Source organism: Rattus rattus, chromosome 18 (genome assembly GCF_011064425.1).
Source record: "Rattus rattus isolate New Zealand chromosome 18, Rrattus_CSIRO_v1, whole genome shotgun sequence".
Lineage (NCBI taxonomy): Eukaryota > Metazoa > Chordata > Mammalia > Rodentia > Muridae > Rattus > Rattus rattus.
In genome coordinates this window covers 14,616,929-14,629,068 of record NC_046171.1, presented here as the reverse complement: position 1 = coordinate 14,629,068, position 12,140 = coordinate 14,616,929, and positions in this window count along the sequence as shown.

Below are 12,140 nucleotides of genomic sequence, written 5' to 3'. Positions count from 1 at the left end.
TAAAAGTCAATGACCTCCATGCGTATCTTCGTTTAGGACTGCTTCTGCCTCAATCTGAGTTAAGGGAGAGCACCAGAGATGTGCTTTGAACAACGATATATTTTAAAGATGAAGTCTTTGCTGTATTGCTGACACTGTGTTGTATTTTTCTACACGGATGTGGCTGTAAATCACACAAAGTAGAAGTTTATCCTACCTTCCCCCCAGGTTCCGTGAAGGAACTCTGAGTCCTCTAGTCAGGATCCCAAGACTATACATTTTAGAATGGCAATTTACTGTCCTCAGTTAAGTCATCCCAGAAGGCATGGGCGGAGACTACCCTGTGATTAAAGGCTTAAGACATCATAAATTCCAAGCAACACATTGAAATATCAATACAGGCTTACAAGCTCTAAACTCCAAGGGAGAATATTGAGTCAGGTTTTGAAACTTCAAAGGTAATATTTATGGATCAAGACACGCAACTGACTAAAAGTATAGAGTTGGAAAGTTTCCTCAGCTCAAACTCAGCAGGTGAAGTATGGGACAGGGGTGTGGCTACAAGTTCCTAATCACCAACTCGCTGTACTGCAGGAGAGAATTTGAGTCATCAGACTTGTGGTGACCAAATGTGTGACAAGAAACAGCTTAAGGAAAGGGGATTTGTTCTATCTCGAAGTTTGAGAGAATACTATGGTTCACCATGGATGGACATCCTAAATTGGTACTCTGTGGAGGTCATGGCACAAAGAGATTGCTTTATTTTGAAGGATCTAGAAGCAGACATGACTTGAGCAAGGGGCAACCAGTGCCAAGCTGTAGATTTAGACCTGTGTCTTAGGAGAGAGTTCCTCCTGTAAGACCCCATCTCTTATGTGTCCTTTGGCCTCCCAAAACAATCAACTGGAGTCAGTGGGAGAGATATTACATGTTTAAGCCATAACGCTGTGTTAGGGAAACCATCAGCAGAGTGGATTCTTTTGATACAGCAGGGTTTTGTTGTGAATATTCTGCTCACCTCTTATTTTCTGCTATATCCAGTAGTTTCTCAACTCTAGTCATGGCAGGAAATTTCTAGAACAAGGTTTGACATGACCCTCATTTGTTTGTCTCTGCCTGTCTTTCTTTTTAACCTTGCCAACAATAAAAGGTTATGTGTGTTGATATTTAATTCACCCAAGTATAACCAAAACCCAACATAAAAAGATGCATCAGACTTCTCTACCAGATTTTTCTTGCTTTTTTGATGGTAACTCTTTTGTATATAATTTTCCCCCAGGTTGTCTGTGAGTCATCTTTGTATGAAACATTGTTTTCAGTTGCTACTATTTCCTTTTTTTCTTTTTTTGTCTTCTGAATGACCACTCCCAGTACAGTAGGAGCATTTTTTTGTTCTTTACTGGTGTGCCCCTCAGTACCTACTGTATCGCATGCCGATAATTTTTTTGAGCAGATGAAATTAGGACACCAGAGAGCTGTGCCTTCTATTCTGCATATAAATTCCGAAGCTCAACGAATGCATGTTAGTCACGTACCACAGCACATTGTTGCTCGGGCCTTTAAAATACCGCTGCCCCAGTCTTCTGGAAAGAAACGGAAGTGTCTTCTTTTAATTCGGTGAATCCACTTCCTTCCGCTGAATTCCGTGTTCTTGAGATCCTTCTGCGTTTAGTTCCTGCAGTTATTTTTATGGGCTGTGATTAGTCAAAAGCACAAAACCTGAAGCACCAACATAAAAAATTCCCTTGAAGAGAAGAACCCTGGGACTCATAGGCAGTGGAGTTGAGAGCCACATAGGATCAAAGCAATTTCAGAGCCTCTCCCGGCCAGCTTTCTGATGCTGTTTTCAGATTGGGTGAGGGGTAAGAACAGGGAGAGTTATCTCTGCCTCTTCATCCCACTTCCCAAACAGGCACTAATCCCATTTTAATGGAGACTTTGCACTGGAGCGTTTAATAGCCTGTCTATCACTAGAGGGGACTGATATTTCTGATGCAGGCTAGTTGCATAGGGATAATCCAAATCTCGGTGGAATTTTCCACTGAGTACCCAGGGTCTCTCCTGTTCCACTTCTTTGCTTCCTTAAATGAATACTTAGGATTTTTTGTTGAGATGGTTGTTTCACTATTTTTTTTTATTGAAACACCTTTTTTTTTTCATGCAATATATTCTGATCACAATTTCCCCTCCCCCGATTACTCCCAGATGTTCCCCCACCTCCCTATTCATCCAACTCTATACTCTTCCTTTCTGTCTTTCAAAAAAAAAATCTAAAAAGAAGACAAAAGAATACAGGGAACAAACAAACAAAACCCCTTTTTTCCCCCATTTTTATTAACTTGGGTATTTCTTATTTACATTTATTGCTATTCCCTTTCCCTGGTTTCCGGCCAACATCCCCCAACCCTCCCTCCCCTTCTAGATGGGTGTTGCCCTCCCATCCTCCCCACAATACCGCCGCCCTCCCCACAACAATCACCAAACAAAACCCTTAAAAACACAAAACTAAGAGGCACACTGTATAAACAAAAGACCAATAGGACAAAAAAAAAAAAAAAAAAAAAAAAAAAAAAAAAAGAAAAAAAGAAAAGAAAAAAAAACTCCCAAACAAAAACAGAATGAGACAAAATTTCCATAATAATTCCATTTTCTTCATTTTGTTTTGGCCTTCTACCTCTGGGCCGCAGGCTTACCCAGAAGTGTGACTACTTTACCCAAGGAGACTTCATTAGGGGAAACTAAGTTTTCTTCTGCTGGTGGCTGTCAGTTTTACTTCTGCTTCCTCCATCCGGCTTGAATGTGTGTAGACCCTAAGCATGCCGCCACCATCTCTGTGATGTCATATGTGCATTGGTCCTGTTGTGTTTAAAGGCATTACTTCCTCGGTGTCTCCTGTCCCCCATTGTTTCTTACAATAGCTCCACTTCATCTTCGACATAGCTCCGTGAGCAAGTCTTTGAGGGGGCCATTGGGAACCGGATGTTCCAAAGTCTCTTTGCATACTGTTCAGATGTGGGTCTCTGCGTCATTTCCTACTGCAAGAAGACGCTTCTCTGGTGGTCATTGGGTGACACACTGATTTCTAGGCACGACACAAGGTCCTTAAGAGCCATTTAGTTGCTGTTCCTTTAGCAGAACAATAGTATTTCATTCCGCCTAGGTCTAGGACCTCCTCAGTTTCAGGTTCTTACACAGCTAGCATTGTTAGGCATGCACTTCGTCCCGCTGAATGGGCCTAAAATCCAATTAGTGAATGGATGGTTGCTACCACAATGCTTGTGATGTTGTTGCCCCAGTTTGTAGCTGTGTTGGTTACATTTATCTCCTTGCAGCTCTAAGAAAACCTTCTAGTACCATGAACACTAGTCAGTAGGGAGGAAGCCTTCAAGTCCCAGATCAACTGATCAACTTCTCAGTGGTAGATAAGATATGTAAGGATTGTCCTCAGCAATAGGCCTTACCATCGAGTTTGTAAAGAACAATCACTCACCTTGGTAGGAGCCTATTATGGTTGGGAATTTCCATGGGACCCTTTTGGAAAGTGATTCAACTGGATATAACCTACTCCTGACACTGGAGTTTTCAAATGATGTTATAACATATCTAGTTGGAGTTTTGTCTTCCCTGATATTTGGAGACTGCATTTAGACTTCTTTGAGATTTATATATATTTTAGGAAGCGTCTATGGTAGCACGTTTTATATGGCCATTCCAATGCCCCTTCATGCTAATTATGTCTCCCCATATTCCCTTTTGAGAAATGACTTCATCCTATTGCCTTCCCAGCTAAGCCAGAGGAGCATTCTGTCTCCTTTCATTGAAATTTTACTCAGCTCAGTGTTTTGCAGACAAGTTACATCTTTTCTAATTGTTCTCCTCTTCTGGGCTGCAATGCAGCAGTGTGCTTTGAATGAAGCCTGCCGCTCACTGGTTATTCCCCTGAGATCTTGTTGTAGCTCTGCTGTTTAATAATCATAGCAAGGAGCAAGCTAAATGCGATTGTGCCTGTAGATGGAGTTTGGGTCTTATAAGGCAAAGCAAATATCGCAGGTATTAAAAAGATGCTTTGAAAAGGTGATGTCATTTATTAGCAGGATAATCAGTATAAACAGCTCTATTTTGGTATTAGCCTTAGAGCAAAAGCAGCCCTTTCCCTTCTATAGGATGTCACTTTATCAGGCGCTAAACACACAAGATCAGACGCAAGAAAGGTTTTATGTGCGTCAGTTCACATGGATGCAGATTTGGTATAACTAATGGTCTTCTTGAAAAATTACTTCATCGATGTTGCTTACAGTTTGCTGCAGTGTGACCCCATCAGTACTTTTGAATGTTTGCGAACATCCAACTGAGAGTTGAAGAGTTTCTGAATGTCCTCTTTGATAATCTTTTTTAAAGACTTATTTTATTTTTATTGAATCTAGGGTTGGGGCAAGGGCACATAAACCTAAGTACGGGGGTGTAGAAACTGGAAGAAGATATTAACTTCCCTTGAACATGAATCATAGGTGATTGTGAGCACCCTGATTTGGGTCCTAGGGAACAAAATCTGGTACTCTGCAAGAACGACTTGTGCTTTTAACTGATAAGTCATCACTGAAGAATTCTCTCTGACACATGTCATCAGCTCAAGAGAGTAAGTGGTACATTCTCGAGACTAGGATTCTGATAATACTTCTTCCTCTTCCTCCTCCTTTAATTGAGTGATGATAGCCAGGTTAATTGCATGCCTTGGTAGCAAACAATGGAAGCATAGAAGAGCTCGGAATGCTAACAACTCATTTACACTTTGCATTACTCTTGGTTCTCACGAAATTCCTCAGGGAAAGCTTCTAAAAAGAAAACACATTAAGTCTTCACCAAACAACTCCATCTGCGTGATAATTCCCTGGTTCCAAGAATCAGCTGGAAACGAAAAAGCTACTTGAATGACAAAGGCTGTTGAGATTTAGTTAGTGAATTTCAACAAGCATTTTCTTCAGGAGAGACCAGAATAAGAGACACTGAACTTGACCATCTAGGCTTTCACTTCAATGCCACAGTGGAAAACTGCACCAGCCTTTCTTAGTCACTCGTCCATTTATTTTCTAGTTTATGGATGTCATACATCCTCTCCACCAGCATATAAAGAGTTTCTGGCAGGGATTTGGCTGGCTGACTCACCCTCTCTTAATGTTTAGGGGTTTGTGGAACCTCATTGTGGTAGGTGCTAAAAGAATACCAATCAGCGACTGAAGGGCTTCGTGGATTAGTGACATTTCTTGTCATCATGACATAGTGGGAAGCAACTTAAGAAGTGAAAAGTTTGTTCTAGTTCACTGTTTCAGAGGACAGTCCAACATAACCTGGAATTCATGGCCATGTGTGTTGATATTGGCTATACTATCAAGGACATGAGACTGCTAGGGCCATGTGTAGGTAGATCAGGAATCAAGGATTAGACAAGAAGCAGGGCCAGACATACTTTCCAGGACATCCATATTCTCTAGTTTGGCTCTACCACCCAAAGGTTCCAGGACTTCAAACAACAGACAACTAGCCAATGTTCAAACATAGGAGCCTAGGGGACATGAGACATCCAAATTGTAATCCCTGGAAAATATCACAATTCCAATTCTATCTAGTGTGCTCCTGAAAGTGGACCCTTTACTCTGATGCTGAACAGGGGCCATATCTGTTAACGTTTTGTTTGTTTGTTTTTGTTTGTAATGCAAAACATCATGTAGTCAAATCATCCTGAACTCAAGATCATAATTGACCAACTGTTCTTATGAGTGTAGGTTACATAACGAAAAATTCTCTGATGGAATAATATCCTTGTGAGGAAGGCATTACTACCATGGTAGAGTCTAATTAGCCCGTTAATGTGTCCTCATTCTTCCCCATTACAAAGAAGACACAGGCTTTGTACTCACACAGCATGAAAGGTACCTTGATGGCATCTGAAAAATTGCCAAACTTTCTTTTATCAAAATATCAAAGAGGTGAAACTAGACTCATTCGAGAGATTTATAAGAAAAATGGCATTTCTTTAGGTGCTTCTCGGCCATTTGATATTCCTCAGTTGATAATTCTTTGTTTAGCTCTGTACCCCATTTTTTAAGATTATTTGGTCCTCTGGAGTCTAACTTCTTCAGTTCTCTGTAGATATTTGACATTGCCTTCTACTCATGTAGGATTGGTAAAGATCTTTTCCCAATCTGTTGGTTGCTGTTTTATCCTATTGACAGTGTCCTTTGCCTTACAGAAGCTTTGCAATTTTATGAGGTTCCATTTGTCGATGCTTGATCTTAGAGCATAAGCCATTGGTGTTCTGTTGAGAAAATTTTCCCCTGCGCCAAAGTTTTCGAGGCTTTTACCCACTTTATCTTCTATTAGTTTCAGTGTATCTGGTTTTATGTGGAGGTCCTTGATCCACTTGGACTTGAGCTTTGTAGGAGGAGATAAGAATGAGTTAATTTGCATTCTTCTACATGCTGACTGCCAGTTGAACCAGCACTATTTGTTGAAAATGCTCTTTTTTTTTCCCACTGGATGGTTTTTGCTCCTTTGTCAAAGATCAAGTGACCATATGTGAATGGGTTTACTTTTGGGTCTTCAATTCTATTCCACTGATCTACCTACCTGTTTCTATACCAATACCATGCAGGTTTTTTTCTGTGTTTTTTTTGTTGTTGTTGTTGTTGTTGTTTTTTTTTTTTTTTTTGTTGCTAATAGGAACCTGATATGGATGTCTTTTGAAAAGTTCTGCCACAGCCTTACTGACACAGATTAAGATGCTTACAGCTAACCATCAGACTGAGCATGGAGACCCAGTGGAGGCATTAGAGAAAGGACTGAAGGAGCTGAAGGGGTTGCAACCCCATAGGAAGAACAACAATATCAACCAACCAGACCCTCAAGCGCTACCAGGGACAGACAGAGAGAGAGGAGGAGGGCATATTACAGGGCGCCTAGTTCACGCAGGACCAAATAGAGTTGTGTTTTTGCAAGTTCATTTACCCAGGTCTTCAGAGTTGGTATACCCAGCATCCAAGTAGATCTGGCTCTTGATAGGCCTGGCAGCAAAATTTGCTATCATCTATGGAGTGCTCGATTCCTCAGTATGCAGAATATAAAAGTTGTAGTAAAACGGTGACTCCCATCAACATTCCAAATGAAAGCCTGTGAGGCCAAGCAATATATTCTCAGGTTAGCTTCCTTGTACAGAGCCCATGAGAGGGCAGTGAATAAAATTACAATGGTAATTACAAACATAAGCTACAGTGGAGGCACAGAATGTTGGTGTCTTGGTCACTGTTCTATTTCTTGAAGTGGAACCATGACCAAGGCAAATTAGGGCTTCTTATAGTTTCAGAGGCTGAATCAGGATGAGGGACGTGGCATGGTGCTGGCAAAACGGCTGAGAGATTACAGGTTGACAATCTTGATGGTGGGAAGGAAAGGAGGGAGGGAGGGAGGAACGAAAAGAGACTTGGAAATTGTCATGAGCTTTTGAAACCTGAAAGGCCATCTCCAATGACACAATTCTGTTGGGCCCTGCTCATTAACTTTGAAGTCTACCAAGGGGAACTTCCTTCCTCAACAAGGCTTTTCCTACTCTGATCTTGTCTAAGTATGGAATGTCTGTAGCCTTGGCGAGATTACAGGTTCAGTTTCCTTTCTCAGGCAAGCATCTGAGATTCCTGGAATACCTCCCCATGCTAATGAGGAAGCTCATCTCAGTACTTCAGTCTTCAGCTTAGCCCTTGCCCACCCTGGATATTCTAGCCCCTTCCCCAAAACAATAGAACTCTAGATTCACACCAGTATAATGTACTCATACAAGCCCACCCCAAAAAAAGGTACACACAGAAGCTAAGATTGTCCCAGGAAGCTACTTCATTGAAGATCAGTGAAGGCCTTTGTATAAAAGAGCTGTAACACTAAAATCTCAGAGAAAGCCTTCTCCTCCTACCCTTTTGCCCCTGGCATTTATTCACAGGATGCCCCCCCCCGCCAGCATGGACTCAGTTATTCGTGGGGGTCGAGGGGGACCCATACCTGTGGGAGAACAGGCGAGAAAGAGGAGGGAGACCAAGTAGCGTCCTTGTCAAGGTCTGTTTATTGTAAGAAGCACACAGCATTGATAGCTTTGGAGCAGGAATTGAAGCTGGGTAGGGGGTTTTGGGAACGTCCGGTTTGGAAGGTTCCCATGAGGCGGAGGTCATGGAGGAAGTAAAGGATGAGCCATTAAACCACAAGATATTCTATTTAGATAGTGGCAGTTAGCCTCAATTCTGGGAACATTTTCTTTCTCGGGGAAAGGTCAAAAGTCAAGCCTTTCTCAGGAACCGTTCTATCTTATCTAGCTCTGTCCAGCTTGGTCCTGGACAACAGGACTTCACCCATTCTGGACACCACTTCATCCTTCCAGCCTGGTGTGCAGCAATGTCTGGACATCCTGACAGATAGGAAGCAGAGGATACGGAACCACGATCCCCAAACACATACCATATTCCTCCACCAAAAATAACAGACCACCTAATCTTTTCCCAAGTAATCTCATCAACTCCAGACTAAGCATTCAAATATATATGGGACTACGGAGACCATTAGCATTCAAATCAAACCACCACAGCTGAAGACAGAAGATGTTTGCTGGGGAAAGCAGCAGGTACCCATGAGCACACCCAAGCGCTGCTCCCCTTGTTTGACATGCAGCAATGCCAAGCAGGCATGTCTTCCAGCCCTCAGCAATTCACTTCGCACTCCCACAATCCTCAGAGGCTGAACAGAAAGATGTACTGTTCACTGCTTACCCTGCCAAGAAAGACCTTCATCGCTCTAATCTTTATCTGCTGATCCTCTCTGTATCTTTCCTTTGGAGTGGACACATTTATTTCTTGATATCGTATACCGCAAGTATGAAACTTTGTTTTGGATTTTCCAGGGACTGAGAAATAAAGAAAAAAAAAATTGCCTCAAGCCTCTAAATATTCTGGACTTAGACTTCTGAAAGCAAATGCAACAACCAAGTCTATTTTAAAAGTTGAATTACATTTATTTACACTCTGAGATGGACAGATTCTTTTGGGGCCAGGGATGGAATGTAGTTTGCTTCTGTAATGAGCTCTTCTTCAAATGACTGCTTTTCCTACCTACGAAATAAAATAGTAGAAACCACAAGCAAATATTACTCTAATATCTTAAGCCAACAAATTGTTGGGGATCCAAGAAATGGAAGACTGTTCTACCTAATCTAAATACAGTGGAGCATATTTGAGCAACTGTGTATAGGTGGGTTTGACATAAATTCTAGCTGAAAACTGGACAACAATGAGTTAATGGGCAGGAGTTCTTGTGCATCTCCTAGTCTTTCTCATTACTCTGTGCCTTATTTCTTCTTGTGTAGGGATAAAATTCTTTCTTGTAGTCATACAGATGTTCTAGATGTAGAGACGGTTTAGAATATACATAGTTCTACTGCTTTCTGGCCATTGCACCTTCAAATCTGTGAGGAAAATTGAGACATATTACTTCTGGAGATCAACCGCTTTCTTTACTACTTAATGAGCTGACTACCTATTCTATAGTTTGGCATTGACTGTGTACACCAGTAGCAATCACCTAGATCCAAATTATGACTTCTTGAAACATTTTTACCTCTTCCTGTTTTGTAGCAATCTACAAGATTAGAATATTTTACTCTGGAAGAAAGCACATGCGTACAGAAAGTCAACAAGTCAAAATAACTTCAGGAAGTTCCTAGAACTGACAGGACACATTAGACCCCTCCTTCTCTTAGAATAAAGACTTCTGGGAGTCATTCTCAATTAACACACTGCAAAGAAGATTCACAGACAAGCCAAGCTGCAGAGAAGCAGGGTAAACCAAGCTGCCTGTAAAGAGGCTCTGACCAACTGACCTAGATAGAAAGACATTCTCCATCCTGTTGAGCTGCCTGCAGGTGGGCAGTGTGCTTTATGTCCCCAGCTTTCATGAACTGTAGTCTTTGCTGGGGGTGAGCTTCAGGAGGCAGTAGTCTTTGAGTCATTTCTGCTCCTCCAAGTAACCTGTCACCCATATTCCTATAGGCAATCTCAATAAAACTCATTGGTTCACTAAGTAGATGTTTGTTGAGTTCATGCTTTGGTCTGTTGGGGGCTTCTTATGTGGGGTGAGTAGGTGTGTATATATGTGTGCGTGCTTGTGTATGTGTGTGTGTACCTGTGTCTGCATGTGTGCATGTGTGAGTATGTGTGCTTGGGTGAGTATGCACTCACCCATGCATGTAACAACAGTTTAAGAAAGAGAAAGCATGAATTTGACAGAAAACATTAGACAGTTGGAGGAAGAATAGGAAATGGGGGAATAATGTAATTATATTATATTTTTCAAAAATATTAGAAAAGGAAAGTTATCATTTTTAGAAGTCTTAAATGCATGTATTATTTTTTATGCTAAACAAGTGTTTGCCCTAAGAAATACATTTTTAATAGCCCAGAAGGGTTTTTTTTTTTAGCTATTTCCTTGTACCTTTATACTGACTTAATTCATTCCCTCTTGCTTTCACTATAATCAATAGTGTATGGTCCCCTTGCTTTTCTCACAGTGCTATGCCCATTCTCATTTGCTGTGTGACCAGTTCCTGGCTCACAACTTCTGCATACCAATATCATGAAAGCAGCCAGATGGCTGACCTCACTTCCATAATTGGCATCCAGTGTGCTCTCCGGTGCCTCACAGAGACTGACTGTCCCTTACCTTGTCCCTGCCTACCCTAAGTGCAGAATTGGTTACGTGGCAAAAGTCGTGGCTTTCTTCATGCTAATGTCAAGATAGTTACTGCTTATCACACTTACCAGATAGTCCGGGATAATTTTGAATGTTGTTAATAGTGCTATTTGACTGAGGGAAGCAAGTTTCTTCTAACTTTATTGATGTCTAAAATAGAGGAGATATCACTCCCATACATATTTCCTGACACATGAATGCACATCAAATCAGCATCGAGACAGGTGGAGGAGACAACGGACTGCTAAAGTGAAGAATGCAGGTCAGAAAAATGTTCTAGTTGGAAGGTCATCTAAAGTCAAATGACATCTTTCCAGAGTGATGGCATGGCTTACCTGTACATATAAATTTCTCACATCATGGTTCTGACATTTTATCTTAGCCAACCTTGAGACTATTATGAGCCTCTGGTTTGAAATACAGATAAACTACTCACTTCAAGAAAGCTTGCAGGCTTCCTCATCAAGACACCATTGGTCTTCCCATCTGAGAATAGCTTAAGAATAAATCTGAGTTTCTCTGAAGCTATATCAGTGTGAGGATGCTTTTCTTCTCAAGATACATGCCCTGATGGGCAGTATTGAATCACATCCTAGTCAGCGATGCTTAATAAGTACTTGGTGTATGTATAGCTACACCAGTACTGAGAACTTTAAGAAGGACAGCTACGTTGTTGTAAAATATAAAAAATAAAAAAGTATGGTTGTCTTTTACCCTCTCTAGGTCTGGCACCTCAGTGCCCCAAGATATCTGCTACATATCTTGGCGGAAACACATCGCAACTCCGTGGCAGCCCAGTATCTCCTGCTGCTGCACACTTTCCTACACTCAAACCATCACATAAAAGAACACACAACACAATAATCTTTGACCCAATTGGTAAGATATAATTGCCCACTTAAACATACAAAGCCCAGTGCCATCCATCCCTTAAGAACATTGATAACAACCTGTAAATACACAGAGCAGAATCTTAACATCACCTGCCATGGCTTCTCACCCTCTCTCTCCTGTCTCTTCCTTTCTAAAGTTCCAGTCTCCTCTTCTTCCTTCAAACTTCTCTCCCACCCATCCTTCCTTCTCCTCCAATGACAGGCCTCCTTCTATCCTGTACCTGCCCCTCACCTGTATTTTACAAATTCAATGGGGAGAAGTTTCTGGTGAAGTCACCTGATTCCTGAGTACCTGACTAGGCAGCTGTCCTTGGGGCAGTGGAATTAGCATCAAAATACAGATAACTCCAGGGCAAACCACAACACAGCTATGTTTATAGAAACAAGAATTGAACTGCAAGGAGTTTCAGTGCTGGAGTGAGCAAATGTGAATCAGGCAGCTCAGCATCTTGCCCCTTGTGACTGCATAAGGGATTTCCCTAAATGAATTAG